This window comes from Marmota flaviventris, chromosome 10 (genome assembly GCF_047511675.1).
Source record: "Marmota flaviventris isolate mMarFla1 chromosome 10, mMarFla1.hap1, whole genome shotgun sequence".
Classification (NCBI taxonomy): domain Eukaryota; kingdom Metazoa; phylum Chordata; class Mammalia; order Rodentia; family Sciuridae; genus Marmota; species Marmota flaviventris.
The window spans coordinates 10431945-10444473 of record NC_092507.1 but is presented as its reverse complement, the minus strand read 5'-3'; the positions used below and the strand labels follow the sequence as shown (position 1 = coordinate 10444473).

The 12529-nt window shown below is 44.7% G+C and overlaps 1 protein-coding gene across 3 annotated transcripts in view; it reads right to left on the bottom strand.

Annotated features, from left to right (window-relative positions):
• Kazn (kazrin, periplakin interacting protein) overlaps nucleotides 1-12529 on the bottom strand; it is a 952488-nt gene that overhangs the window by 877851 nt on the left and 62108 nt on the right. The window contains exon 1 of one of the 3 annotated variants that reach the window (XM_071617363.1): nucleotides 1017-1136. The exons of the other annotated variants lie outside the window; for them this stretch is intronic. The gene's annotated coding sequence lies outside the window, so the exon portion shown is untranslated. Of the gene's footprint in view, nucleotides 1-1016; nucleotides 1137-12529 lie in introns of those variants that run through there. 3 annotated transcript variants of the gene reach the window in all.

Below are 12529 nucleotides of genomic sequence, written 5' to 3'. Positions count from 1 at the left end.
GTGAAAATTATAATGAAATGTTTAATTACTCCTAATCTCATCAACCCAGAAATAACCTATTATATTTCCTATAAGATTTGTCCCTAATGCTAATTTTTAAAAGAAAAAAAATAGTATGCAATTAAAGCTTTGCAACGGTTCCATAAACTGTACAATTTTTGACATTATTCATTTATTTAGCCAATTTTTATCCCAATACTTATTGTAGGCCAAGCCCTCCTGCAGAGCTGACAAGATTACAAGACTGTGAAGTCACTTGATGAAACAGCCTGGCAGTTGCTGCAGGTTCAAACAGAGTTACAATTTGACATTGGAACTTCACTCCCAAGTATGCATTCCAAGAGAAATCAAAACTTAGGAACACATAAAAACTTGCAAACAAAGATCTTCGGCAGCAATATTCTTAATAGCCCCAAAGTGAAAACAACCTAAATACCCATCAGTGGATGCATGGTTAAACCAGTTGTGGTATGTCCATTCGACAGAGCTGAGCGACAGCTCAGGCGAATCTTGAAAGCACTGTGCTGAGTGAAAGAAGCCAGGCAGAAAGGGTCAGGTGCTGCAGGATTCAAAGTATATGAAACACCCACGAGAGGCAAATCCGTGGAGATAGAAACTAGGAGGGAGTTGGCCTATGGCTGGGCAGTTGACAGGGCATGGGCAGCAACTGTTGGTGAGTACAGGAGGTTTCCTAGGGGGATGAGAATATTATAAAATTAATCGTCATGACTTTTGCACATATCTATAAATAGACAAAAACCTCTGAAATGTAAGCTTTAAACAGGTGGGCTGTGCGGTACATGAATGAGATCTCATGAAACTTACTCAAAAAATTATATTGTACACTTACCCATGCCAAGCTCTTGGGCTCACCACCCGTGACATAAATAAGACAGATGCAGCCTCTGCCGTGTGTGTGTTTAATCATAATTATCGAACAAATTCCCCATTATTGAAATGTCACATTGCTTCTAATTTTTCACTGTCATGAATGACACTGGGATGAACACTCTTACCAAGTTATCTTGATCTCTCTCATTCGTTTCTTGGAGAAGATTGCAAGGAGTAGAATTAGTCGGTCAAATACATGAATGTATTAGTGCTCCAGCTGCTTTCCAGGGACTGGCTTGCATTGATGCTTCCGTGACAGGGAGAGGAACGCTGTGGTTTCTATCAGTGACCCCAGGTAAGAGCAGCTGAGCAGCACCCACCTCCCGAGCGCCCCTTTCTGCCACCCGACCAGTAACCCAAAGAAAGGCTGCCCAGAGACACCTCTCTCCTTCCTCACGTCATTTCCAACATGCAGTGAGGGTGGGCCACGCCAGAGGTGACAAGCACAGGAATCCCCCCTTCCTCCCACCTCCCCCATCTTCTGCTTTGGGTCCACACTCTTTTAGGTTTTTGAAAAGGGAAAACTGAAGTCCAAAAATAAAACGTGTAACCTTTGAAGTAAAATGAAAGGGCACCTTTGTTCTAAGGGCAGGAAGGAAAGGTCTATGAGCGTGTTCAGTGATCAAGAGAAGAAAGGTGAGGGCGGTCCGAGGAGCCCACCTGTGACCCAAGCCCACCATCCCCGAGAGGTGGCGCAGGCGCAGGTGCCCCTGAGCAGTGCCCGAGGCTCGCTCCCCTGCCCACCGGGGCCTGGCCTGGTGGAGCGCCTCTGGGGCCCGGGTCTGTGCCCAGCTGCTGTCAGCCAGACCCTGATGACCCCACGAACTGTCCTTTGGGGCGTGGAAACAGCGACAGAGGAGGCCCGAGCGCAGGCGCACAGCCCTCCACCACGTGAAGACGAGCCAAGGCGCTTCCCCGGCTGGGTCGGTCTCTGGTTGGTCAGCCGAGGCCTGACCATCACCTACAACAGGGGACCCAGGTCGGCAGCAGTGACACGGTCACAACCGCCCCATCCCACGTTTCCCAGCACCATCACTGTGTACCTTCGTGTGGCCCCTTCTGGACTGTGGGACCAGCACAGATGAACTCTTGGCGGCTCTGACCCCTCCTTCCTCCTAGACTGGGGGTGACATTTCTCCCATCAGGCAGTGAACAAGGCCCTCGCAAGTTCGCGCTGCCCGCAGGGCCCCCCTCTTCCAGCGCTGCAGGCTCTGGCTCTGCGTGGGACAGCTCTGCAGGGGCAGGACCCACAGAATGTTGACTCCAGTGGGTTTAAACACGCAGCAGAGGCTTGGACAACGCTCCCACTGAGAGGGGGCGTCTAGGACCCCCTCCTTGAGCCTGGACAGGGTTGTGTGGCTCAACCCACACAGTATGTACAGCCAAAGTGACACTGCGGAACTTCTAAGGCCATTCTAAGACCAGGTCACTCCTCTCAAACTTGGTTTTTTTAATCACTTCCCTAAAGAGCCTTTTCAGATATTTTCCTAGTCGCTTCCCCACTTTCATATTTTAATTTCATATACAGTACATATTTTTGTAGTACAGGTACAGCTGTATGGTTAGATATTAAAAAGCAATTTTTTACACCTCCCCAAGCACCAGCTTTCACCCATTACTAGCCAGTAGCTCCTCTGTCAACAATGCATGGCACCAACCCACACAGCTCCCCGGGTCCTCTCCACCATGCTTTCTTGGATTCTTGTCCCATGTGTGAGGTCTGACCGCTCAGAGGCCACTATGTTAGACTGGCCACCTGGAATGACAACGTAGATAGAAGGATGCCCAATGAGTCCAGCTGTGCCCTTGGTTATTTGAGTCTTCCCAGCACGGGACGCAGACACGGGAGTGTAGAAGCCTTCAAGGTGACCCCAGCTCCAGCTGCTGTCTGACTGCAACCACATGAGAGATCCCAAGCCAGGTTCAGCCAGCCTGGCCAACTCCCCAGACCACCAAGGATTCCTCATTTACTTACTCATAGCTTCACAAGCCCCTGTGAAGTCACACATGCACAGCACAGACGGCTCCATTCTGGCAGCTTACCCAAGAACTGGAGGGCTGAACACCGCTTAGGAACCACAGCTCCTGCTTCTCCTGGTCTGAACTGCCTTTGGTTCTTCTGCCCACAGATATACTCCTTGTATATCCTCTTATTCAACAAGAATTTATTTATCATTCTATGCCGGACGCTTTGTTAAGCACTGGAGATACTAAGGTGAGTTAAAACTCACAGTCCCTGTGCTCAGAAGGTTGCAACCTGTTGGAATTTTATTGATTTATGTCAATCATACTGATATCAATTCATTATGGTAGGTATCATAAGTGGGAAAGCAAATGATCAATGTGAACACAGAACATCACACATCATGTAAGTCATGCTAAGGTCATGTGGACTTTATCCCCAGGACCCTGGGGGACCATGAAGAATCCTTGGCAGAACAAGTAATCTGATTACTTAATAGAACCCCGGGTGGTACCAGGGCTGAAACCTGACAACCACCCCAGGTGATCTGGGCAAATAGTCTCTTCAGTTCCCTGTCAATGTCCTTGGAAGTCTGCAGACATAGAACTAGATACCTACAAGCATTTCTGGTTGACACAGGACCCAGAACCCTGTGGGAAAAGCCATGAATCAAATCCACAACTTTCTCTCTCTGACGTACTGCCATATCTCCAGGCTTTGAAGAAATTAAAAGAAGACCACCCAACAATGTCCCCATCTCAGCTACTAACCGATGACTAGGCTCACCTTTATGGAAAAACTGCTCTGATAACTGTTTATTCCCAAAGTCTCCAAATGCTCACCTCTCATTCTCTGTTGAACTTGTGGAAATCAGTCTTTTACCCTGACATTGGCCTGTTACACTGAAAATGTTCATCCTAAGTTCACTGTCAAGTTCCACATTGTCAAATCCAATGGTTGATTCTCTGCCCATTCCATCCAGTTCTCAGTAGCACTTAGCAAAGTTGAGGACTCCTTCCTTTTTAAATTCTCTCTGTAAAGTTTTATAGTTTTTATGCTGATAGTAACCCATCTTTTGTCAAATGTATTCCTAAATATTTATTTTGCTATTTTAAAACTTATAATTGTTGGTTTCTGGTATGTAAAAATATGATTAAATCTTACAAACTTTATTGTGTCTAGCAACCTGGCTCAATCCATTTATTTGCATAATAAAATATCTATGGATCCTCTAGGATGTCCGCTTATGCAATTAGATCTTCAAATCATGACTGTTCTCTGCATTGGCGAAGGCTCTCAGAACAATACTGAATAAAAATGGTAATATCGGTTACATTTGTTTTATGCCTACCCTCAAAGGTAACACTTTGCTATATCACAAGTAAGTAGGTTTTTGCTATGGGTTTGTGAAGGTCCTCCTTTTCAGATTAGGAACTTCCCTCCTACTTCAGGTTTGCTGGGAGTTTTATTATGATCAAACATTGAATTTTATAAAAAGGCAGTTTCCCCATCTATGAAAATAATCTTACAGTGAGTTTTTTCTTCATTCTAAGAATGTAGAAAATCCATTAATTGGCTTTAAATTATTAAACCAACTACATTCCTGAGATAAACCCAATGTAGTCATGATGTATCATCCTTTTTGTATTAGTACTAATTTGCTATTACTGTATTTTATTCAGAATTTTTTCTTTCCCCTCTGTTTTTCTCAGTGACTTTTAATGGGGGCCTACTGATCACATTATTTTTTTCAAAAAATCAATTTTGGGATATATAGACATTTACATTGAATATGTTTTTTCTATTTTACTGATTTTAATTTTTGTTGTTGTTGTTGTTGCTGGGGATTGCACCCAGGGCCTTGTGCATGCAAGGCAAGCACTCTACCAACTGAGCTATATATATCCTTTCTTCTTCTTCTAATATGTGTGTTTCTTGTTATAAATTTCCTTCAATCATCATTTTAGTTTCACTTTAACAACTTGGATATCATATTTACATTATTGTTCAGTTCAAAATCTTTTCTATTTTCCATTATGGTGTTTTCTTTGACCTCCAGGTTATTTTGAAGTACATTAATTAACTCCTAAGCATTTGGGAATTTCTAGTTACCTTCTCATTACCAATTTCTTACTTCATTCCACTTTGGAGAAAATCTATTTTGTATGGTTCAGTTCAGCAAAAGTCATTGAGATGTGTGAACTTTGGAAAAAGTTCTGTGTGTTCTTGAAAACACAAATGTGTTGTTAGGTATAACATTCTATATATGCAAATTAGGTCAAGTTGTTCATTGTATTTTTCAAAGATTTTAAATCTTTCCTGACTTTTGCCAGTTTATTCTATCAATTAGAAAAAAAATATCAAAATTTCCAACCATTACTGTATATTTATCTATTTCTTCTTTTAGTAATGTATATTCTTGCTTTATATATTTGGGAGGTGTGTTAGCAGGTACATATGAATTTAAGTGTGTAATGTATTGCTGTTGAAAAGATCTTTTAATATCATAAATTTTTCTTTTCATGTCTAGTAATATTTTTTTTGCCTTGAATCCTACTCTAATATGTTATTAGTATACCTACAGTAGCTTTCTTTTGGCTAGTGTTCTCAAGATATTTCTTTTTCTAAACTTTTAACTTTCCAATGTCTTTATATTTAAAACACATTTATTGTAAACATTATATAGTTGTCATTTCTTTAAAAAGCCAGTCTGGCATTATTTTCTTTTAATTTGAATATTCAGTCCATTTACATGCCATGTAATTCTTGATATGTTTGAGTTAAAACTACCTTATCACTATTTATATTTATCTCTTGACTAATGTTCAATTTTCATCTATACTTTTCCCTTTTTAAATTACTCAATTATTGTTATTTCATTTTCCTCCTTCTATTAGATCCTCATTATATATTAATTTTTTAGTAATTATCCTTGAGATTACAATATATATGCTTGACATATTAAAATCTACCAAAATGAGGACATCATTACTTTCTTAGACACTGCCAGGACCTTCTAACATTTTAAAATGGCTTTAAAATTTTAAAGCCATTTCCCCCTCCTGGTTTTCGCAATTATTTTCATCAGGTCGTTGAATTCTATGGGTATTTTCGACCTCCCAAGGCTTGGTGGTGTCGCTGACAGATCTCAGTCCATTTCCGATACATACACTCTTTCTAACCCTTCCTGGACAACATCTGGATGCCCTTCCTTTTGTTTTAAGTATTTCTTTCAGTGCAGTTTAATTTTTGATCTCTGAAGTGTCTTTACCTTAATTTTCTTGAGGATGCTTTTGCTGGATGTAGGATTTTAAGTTGGCATTTATTTTTTTCCGACCTGTCTTACATGACCCTTAAACACTTTTCAGCACACAGTCACTTTTCTTTTCCCCCAAAGTTTCAAACTTTCAAAAATCTGTCCTTTTCTTCCCCCTCTCTGCACTTCAATCTGGATATTTTCTACTTACCTGTCTACTGGTCTAATAATCCTCATTTTTACTGTGTCTGCTCTATTCTTAACCCTCTCTATTAAATCTTAACTTCTATGATCTTATTTTTTAAGGTATAGCATTTCCATGTGTTTTTGTTGTTGTTGTTGTTGTTGTTGTTAACATAAATTCTGATTCTTTAGTGAAATTCTTTATGGTTTCTGGAAGAGATGAACCATAGATATTTCAAAATCTGTCTGAAAGATTCCAACACTGATCTCACCTGTAGATGTGTCTTTGCTGTGACTTTCAGTCATTTGGTCCCACGTCCTGGTAGGTGTGGTAACTTATTAAATGTGAGACATTATGAACATGAAAACCATACAGACTCTAGCTAGCGCTGGAACTTTTGATTAGCTCTTCGTTTCTCTAGCAACCGCTCTGTGTCACTGGACAAAGGTCCAAGGATATCCCTTCCAGGGAGCAATGGGTCCTCAATTTGGTCACACTTAAAGTCACTGAAAAGAATTCCAGGTTGTATCAAAAGCAAGGCACAAACAAAGATTTATATAAAGACAGAAAAGTGATACATATCCCAAAAGGCAGAACGTGCCCTCACCTCTCAAAGACGACAAATACACACCCAGGGTCAACCTGATTTTATATATATGATTGATATTTTTATATTTAACTATATATTTATGTATTTATATGGATGATGATGATGTGTGTGTATATGTATATAATTTTCCTGAAATAGAGAGAAATGTGCAGGTTCTCAGGCAAGCTTCTTGAAAAATTAATTCCCACGTCAATCATCTGGTACTTGGGATTTGCCATGTTTCTTCCTGGTCCATCAGTTCAGCCACGGACCAGTTGGGGGCACGTTGTGTAGGTCTTTGACTCGGGTGACATTGAAATTGACCCTGCTTTTGTTCTAGTCGATCTGGCTCAAGCAAGTGCTAGAGGTTTTGTCCGTCTAACTAAAGGGGGAATCCTGGCCTGTCGTGCTGGGAGACGCGGGTCTCCATCTACCAGGGGGTCTCTTTTCCTCTCTTCCCGAGTGCCCACCTATCTCACTTTGCACTTATTTTCAGAGTCACGTGCAACTTAAAAAGTCTGAGGCCTCAGTGAGAGATTTGCATAGACCTTTAGCTCATTTCTCGGTGGTTTCCTCCTTTTGAGGATATTGGCCCTTCAAGGCCCTCACTGTCTGCATCTGCAAATCCTAAGTGCCGTCTCGCGTGCCAGCAGGACAGCCGTATGATCAGGTCCCCTTCTTCTCCTCGGCCTCTAGCCCCGCTTGCTGCAAAACAGCAAATGCCCCAAAGAAGGATCGTGGAGGTGAACTTGGGGCTCAGCCGAACAAGATTTCTTCTCTCCCAGATTTGGCCTCTCAGATCCTGGTTACCTCGGTTGCTCTGTAACGTCTTCAGAGTTATTCCCCCACCCCTCCTTTTAGTATATTTTATCTTATTTTATGATTTTTTAAAGAGGGAATGAAAGGTCCAGCAGAACCAGAAATTCTCTATTACTTCCTTCACATGCTCAGCAATAGTCACAACGGCGCCCACTTTACGATGAGAAACTGAGGCATAAGGGACTTAGATCATCTCACGTGAAAGGGCCACTGAACGAACAGAGCTGAGTTTTATTTCAAGTTCCGTGTTCTTCCTTCCACCCATCCCTCCACCAAAGCTCTCAGAGCATGACATCCAGAACAAAGGAACCCGGCCTTTGTTCAGGGGTGGCTTCTCTACCCTGAGCTCTCCTCCTGCACAGGTAGGGATCCTTCTTCCTCCTCTCTGATCCTCGCCAACAACCCTGCGGCAGCCTGCATCTCTGAAGTCGAAAAACTGCTGAATAATTCATAAGTCAGGAGGGCTCGTGGCTCAACTCAACCTTGGATGAATTGCCTCCCTGGCCCCACCAAGATGAAGAAAAATATTTCCCTTACGCAGTAAATGGGGTTCAGAGAGAGGATTCATTAAGCAAGATGCAATTTAAACACCTACGTTTCTCTGACTCGCGCCGCACTCTCCACAAAAGGTGATACTTAATAGAGCAGAGATGCTCTAATCTCTCCTCATACTGACTTTCTAAATTTAAAAAACACACAACATTGCCACTAACGTCTCCGGGAAGATAGGTGGGTGCGTCTGCACACACTTCTTAAGTGCCTGTCCTTTAAAAGGCATCTGTTACCGACTGTAATAGGGTGAGTCATAACAAATGCATTTATATTCATGTAGATATAATCTCCCCTTCCACAGGTGTCTCGGTGTCGTGTACAATTGCCTAATGAACCCTTAAAATAAAATGCTGCCAATGAGAGCTAAGTTTGCATCCCCTATAAAGAAAATGAACTCCATCAGGCTAGCACACAGGAAGCGCGGCATCCTAGGTATTTTTAATAGGACGGCTATCACACCACTCCTCCTGCGGGGAATAATATATAGGAAAATGATGTTTCTCCTTTGTGATTACATTACCATATGGAGTAATTTTCCCTGACAGGGAGGTCATTTCATCTTGAACGTTGAAATGGAAGCTTGGTTCTGTGACGGCAAAGGACAGGTTGACTTATTAAAACTGTTACATTACGGATTTTTTTATGAGTCTCTTTCACATTTGCTCTCTTACAGGATCAAAAGCCGGAATGCATTTGGAGAGTCCATCAGGAAATACTGAGGATAGAAATTAGACAGAATGGTCATGATTGCAAATGGGAAAAGCATCCAGAAGCTCGGGTCCAGAGGCCAACCCTGAGACGTCTCGCAGAGAAGCTGCAGAGCAGATGGAGTGAGTAGGGATGGGGGCACCAGCCTCACAAGATAAACAGCCCAAGGTATAGGAAGAGCTCCCAGGCACCCCAATTCACAGCAAGCTTCAACGTCCTGAACAAAATCAATTGTTCAAGTCACCCAAACACCAGGGGAAGAGTGCTAAAATCTAGAAGAGGCTTCCCAAGCACTCTGAGAACTGCTACCGGATTTTCTCATCAAAACACCTTGCAAAAGCCGGGTTATATGGGTGCAGTCATTCATTCAGCCAGCCCTGATGGGCTCCAAGGAAGTGCTCTGAATAAAAAAGAAAAAAAAATCACACGATTTGAGCTCCCAGGTTGCCCCTGGTCTGGGAGGGGAGACAGAGTGTGAGGTGAGCTCTGAACAAGGGAAGCTGTCAGTCATTCACTCACTCATCTGTCAGTACTAAGTGAGCACCTACCACCTTCCAAGCTCTGCACTCAGCCCCCAGGGACAAGAGAGTCTTTGAGCAGCTATGATTTTAGTGGGGGAGACACATGACAAACAAATCAATGATAAACTCAAAGTTATGGTTCAGGTGGCCAAGGAGCACGGTGAGCAGCCATGTGCCGCTCTGTTCTGCTCCACGCTGTTCCAAGCCCGGAGGAAGGGAGACTGCACCCTCTGCAGCCTCGTCCCTAACCACCAGGGTATCTCAAGATCTGTTCTGACTCAAAGATGCTCTGAGAACAGAGACACTTCATATGCTGGGTCTGGGCTGTGAGGAAATAACTATGTGTCCTGAACAGGGACCGTGATGTGACATACAGTCAGAAGGCCATGGTGCCCTTGCTGCCTGCAGATGGCTGGCAGGAGGTGACAAACTTGGTGGAGACACACTTGGAGGCAGGAGCGGGCAGCTGACTCAGTCACACCCTGAAGCGAGCCTATCTCAGCTTCCCATGTAAAGTCCCACCTGGTTTTCTCATTACTGTGTACCCCAAACCCAGCACAGGGCCCAGGACATAGAGGGCAGCCAGTCAAAGTGTGTGGACTGTTGGTGGGAATGCGGATTCATGCAGCCATTATGTGAGATAGCACGGAGACTTCTCAAAATAAATACAAAATAGAATTGCCATTTCTGGTCATATATTCAAAGGAAATTAAATGTGTATATGGGAGACATCTGGACCCCCCTATTCACGACAGCACTATTCACAGTAGCCAAGATACAGAAGCAACCTAAGCGTTCATCAGTGGATGAGTGGAGGAAAACAAATGTGGTCTACGTACACACTGAAATACTATTCAGCCTTTAAAAAGAAGGAGACCCTGCTGTCTGCCACAAAATGGATGAACCCAGGGGACATCATACGGGAAATGAGCCAGGCACAGGAAGACACATGCGGCACGATCTCATTCACATGTGGAATCTTAAAAAGTCAAACCCAAAGAAGTAGAGAACGGTGGTTATGGCGCATGGGGGCTAGAGGAGAAGACAAGGAGGATGGGAGACCAGAGAGAGGAGGAGCGAGTCTGAGATGCACTGGACGCTAAGACGACCGAATGCTTTGGATATCAAGTGTCCCCCAGAAGTGCCTGTGTGTGCAGGAATGTTCAGAGGGGACATGGTTGGACTGTGAGAGCTGTGACCTCCTCAGTGCGTCCTAGTTGGAATGGGCTGATGGGTGGTAACTGTGGGCAGGTGGGGGGTGGCTGGAGGAGGTGGCTCATTGGGTGTTCCCAAGAGGGTGCATCTTCCCTGAAGTCCCTTCCTCTCTCTCTCTCCCTCCCCCTCCCTTTCTCTCCTCCCCCACTTCCCGGCCACCATGAATGGAGTGGCTAGCGTCCCCACCCATGCTCCTCAGCCATGATGTTCTCCCTCACCTTGGGGACTACTGCCATGGACTTGGCCCACCAGGAACTAAACCGTGAAAGCCAAAATAAACTTTTCCTCCTCTAATCTTTTCTGGTCAGGTATTTGGGTCACAGCGATGCAAAGCCATCACAAGAGGTAATGATCTATGTTTCGAAATTGCGAAGAAGGCGGGTTTTAAATGCTCTCGCCACGAGGAAACAATTACGTGAGGTGATGGATGGGTTAATGAGCTTACGTAGTCACTCTTTAATCTGTCCAAACATCACATTGCACCCCCTAAATAGATACAATTATTAGTTGCCAATTAAAAATAAAAATAAGTCAGTCTGAGTTAAACGAATAACCAGGCAACACCATTAGAGTAAGAAAAGTGCTAGAAGACAGCGACCAACCTGTAGTCTGAATGGCCCTGGGAGGAGAGGAGAGTCCTCAGGGAAGCCTGGTCTGTCACCCTGCGAGCCCTGTCCTGCAGGCTGGCCCTGGGCTAGGGGCCTATTCACTCCTGGGGCTGCCACAGCAAACCACCAGACGCCGTGAAGCTTGAAACAACAGAAGCCTCCTCTCCTGTGGTTCTAGGGCCAAAAGTCCTGAATCCAGCACGACCTTGCTCCCGCTGGGAAAGCGCTGGGCAGTGCGCATCCTGCCCTGGCGCTCCCAGCTCCACTGGTCAAGACGTTCCTTGAATGGTGGCTCCCTTGTTCCAGCCTCTGCTTCCCTGCTCACACCACTTTCTCCCGCCACATCTCCTCCAGGTGTCCCTCATAAGGACACTTGTCACTGGCCTTCAGACCCACACAGATCATTCCGGATGGTGTCTTCATCTCAAGCCCTTACCAGAATCTGCAAAGACACTTTTTCCAAATAAGGTCACAGTCACGGGTTCTTCGGAGAGAGTAGATCTTTAAGGGGGATCAATATGCCGACCGACACAGGTCGCATCGGTGACCTTGAAGGACAAATAGTTCCTGATGCGGAGTTAAAACCTCCTAAGGGGTGAGAGCGGCTGTCTGCAGCTCGACTGTACAAACAACGCTGTTCATGCCAAACATCTGCTTTTCTCGTGGGTCTGGAACTTGAGGGCAGGCTGAGCGGAGAGCACCTACGTCACCCACCCCAGTCAAAGCCCTGGTGCTGGTCTCCAGAGGGGCCTGCCTGCCAGACGGCACCTCACACATGTCACAATTCCATGCCGGAGGAACTACGCACACCCCATGTGACTCTGCAGGGGGGACTCTGCCCCAGCCTCTATCCCACATCCCATTTCATTTTTCTGATTTTCATATTCTTACTGGTGAAGATGACGGACCCCCCTGTGATGGAACGGGGTTTGAAGTCCAGTTTCCTCCCCTGCACAGAGGGAGTGTACCAGAGTCCGGGCAGGAAACACAAAGCACAGCCACTCGGGGCTTTGGAGGAAAGATTAATGAAGAGATTAGGCGCAAGGAAGGGTCATGAATTAATAAAGCCAACGAGGCACATGCCAAACCCCTGAGCTAGCACACTGCAGAGCTGGTGCCCCCCGGGGTTGAAGAGCCTGCAGAGGGAGTAGCTGTTTGGATCCAAAGCCGCCAAAGGAAGGAACTGCACAACTAGAGCCCCGGCTGGTGAGGAGAGGGAGAGT